The 3,050-nt window shown below is 46.8% G+C and overlaps 1 non-coding gene across 1 annotated transcript; it reads right to left on the reverse strand.

Annotated features, from left to right (window-relative positions):
• Positions 1–2,333: 2,333 nt before the first annotated feature.
• Positions 2,334–2,452, reverse strand: LOC111738085. The gene has a single exon (XR_002779676.1). It is a non-coding gene; the product is annotated as a 5S ribosomal RNA (ribosomal RNA).
• Between the last annotated feature and the right edge of the window lie 598 nt (positions 2,453–3,050).

Below are 3,050 nucleotides of genomic sequence, written 5' to 3' on the forward strand. Positions count from 1 at the left end.
TGTATTGTTGCTGTCGAAAACTCAGCCATACATTCTACAGTTACTCCCTTGCAGGTAATATATCTTTTTCTAATAATTGCTTTTAAGATTATATCTTTGTTTTGGGTTTTTTGAGCAGTCTGCCTGTGACGTGTCTGGGCGTGATTTTCTTTGTATTTATCCTGCTTGCAGTTTGCTTAGTTTTTTTAATGAGTAGGTTGATTTTTTTTTTCTTTTCTTTCTAATCAGTTTTGGAAAATTCTCAAACATTCTCTCTTCGAGTGTTGCTTCTGCCCCATTCTCTCTCTGCCCCACCTGGGCCCCTAATGATGACACGTTAGGTGTGTGATGGTGCCCCGTGTGTCTTTTATATTGTTTTGTTCTTTTCATTCCTTTCTCTCTCTTCTTCAGCTTGAATATTTCCTCCTGGCCTTTCTTTGAGTTCACTCATCGAGTCTGCTAAGTTCAGCAGCTGTCGAATCCATCCAAGAGAGTCTGGTTTCAGGTAGCCCGTATACGGTTCTAGGGGGGCCTTACCTCACGGGGCTGATTCCTCGGGAGGCTGTCTGCAGGTCAGCGGCTGAGCTGTTACCTCAGCGTGGATGCTTCTCCCACCGCTTCCTGCAGCCACATCCAGGAAGGCCAGCTTCTTCTCAAGTGCGAGGCTGTCAGCGGATGGGACCAGGCCAGGTATGGGACGCCCTCTCATCAAGGACACAGGAACTTGGGGTGAACCACAGAAAGGTTAGACATTCTAAAGAAATGGCCTGGACTCTAAGACAGCTCCATCCCCAGCAGAGAAGAGCCTGGCACAGCACTCAGGAGATGGACCAAGGACGCCGTTCCCCCGGGGAGGCCCAGCAAGCATCTGCAGGAAGGATGGCAAGCACCTAGGCCACCAGTGGAGCTGGGCAATGGGGACAGGGCGGGCAGTGGGAGCAGGACCTGGCTTCGTGGTCATCCGGTTCTGTTTGCTGGGTTGAGGAACAAGCCTCGGGTCTGACTGCTGCTCAATCGGTGAATATTTGGGGAGTGCGCGCCTCAGAATTCCTACAGTAAAGCAGGCAGGGGCTCAGAACTGTTGACATGTGAACACTGATGTCAGACCTACAGGCTGGGCGGAGAGAGGTGGGCTGCCGAGTCTGCTTTCAGCAGAGAGGGGATCAATGTGCTTTTAACAAAGTGACTGAGCCCAAAACGACATCTCCTGTGCAGAGGGTCAGTGCGGCCCTTCGTCCCAGGGCCGGGAGCGGGGATGGCTGCTGGCCACACTTGAGAAACAAGGAAGCAACCCCGAAGAGGACAGCCTGGTCCTTCACAAGGGGACATCCACATTTGTCATTGAGACAAGAGAGGGAGCTGCATTATTTATGAACCGGCTCAGCCCGGAGTTAACGAGGAAGGAGGAGGCCTTTAGAGGGGAAAGTGGTTTCAGAAGCATCCGTGTTTTGCTGAAAACACACACACACAAACAGTGATTTAGGGTGTGCTGAGGTTTAGAACCGGAGATGATTTTAGTGCATTTGGAGACCATGGGAGGGGGGATGAGGCTGAGGACAGGGCAGGCAGAGGGATAGGGGGTGATCCTGCAGGTTCTCTCAGAGAAGGGGCACCCCATGGGGACACCTCCTGGGTATAAAAGAGTGTGTGTGTGTGCATGTGCGTGTATACACTTGGAATGGATCAAGGGGCAGAGGAAGCCCCCCATCTACCCAAATTGCAGAGCCTCTGGGACTTGTGCCTGGCCAATCTGCTGTAAAATTTGGACCAAAACTCTGAGAAAGGAGCATTTTTAATATATTCTTTTTTAAATTAAGGTGTCATAAATTAAGGTATAAGGTGTTCGGTTGATAAGGTTTGATAGTTGTATATACCTATGTAACAAGCATCACCAAAAACAAAATACAGAACCCATCCACCATCCAGAACTTTCCCCCATTCCCCTGACCACTTTTTGACTTATTTCAACATAAATCAATTTTGTCCGTTCTAGAAATTCATGTCAGTGGGATCATATACTGTGTCTGGCCTCTTTCACTCGGATCGTATTTCGGAGGGAGCCATCCATCCTGTAAGTTTAGCAGTAAGTGGTTCTTTTCATTGCTAAGTAATATTCCATTAAATGGATATACCACCTCGAGTCCATCTGTTCAGCTGATGGGCATTTGCGTTGTTCCCAGTTTTTGATTCTTCTGAACGAATGTGACTGCTATTCACGCGTATGTACGATTCTCATGTAGACACGTTTTCTTTTCTTTTTTTTTTTAGGCGAGGCAACCCTTGGTTGACCTCACAGATTGCAAGGACTTTGTCAGCTTACAATCCCTTATTTTTTATTATTTTTTTATTTTTTACACCTACAGCACCTGGTCTTCCTAGGTGGTCTCCCATCCAAGTACTAACCAGGCCCGACCCTGCTCAGCTTCCGAGATCAGACGGGATCGGGCTTGTTCAGGGTAGCATGGCCGTAGACGTGTTTTCATTTTTTTCAGGTGAATATCTTGGAGCGGAAGTGCTGGGTCATAGCGAAGACATATGTTTACTGCTAAACAGTTTTTCAAAAGACTGCTGAACAGTCTTTTCTGTCCACTGGGTTATGAACGAAGCATAACGAAGTCGCTTCGTTATTTCCAAGCATTCATTGTATTTTGTTTTTGCCATTCTGGAGGATGCGAAATGGCGGTTTTAACCTGCCTTTCCCTGATGGCTAAGGGTGTTGAGTACCTTTTCACCTGCTTATTGACCATTCACGTTATTTTCTTCATGCGATGCCTGTTGAACTCCTTTGACCATTAAAAAAAAATCTGGCATTCATCCTTTGGTTGTTGTTGGTTTGTAGGCATTCTTTATATATGCTAGACCCTCCAAAAGACGGCTTTTAAAAGTAAAATGGTAGCTAATAGTCATACTATTGCTGTTCTCTGAAGTGAATACTGCCACCCCTCCATCCCACTTCAAATCCTATCCCTTTGGGTTCCATACTGGGTTTAAGATGAACCCACTGCGACCCAAATGGCAGAAATGCTAAATCCTACTTAAACACAACAGCCTCATGAGATTCTCTTTCTTCT

This window comes from Pteropus vampyrus, unplaced genomic scaffold (genome assembly GCF_000151845.1).
Source record: "Pteropus vampyrus isolate Shadow unplaced genomic scaffold, Pvam_2.0 Scaffold34, whole genome shotgun sequence".
In the NCBI taxonomy this organism is placed as follows: domain Eukaryota; kingdom Metazoa; phylum Chordata; class Mammalia; order Chiroptera; family Pteropodidae; genus Pteropus; species Pteropus vampyrus.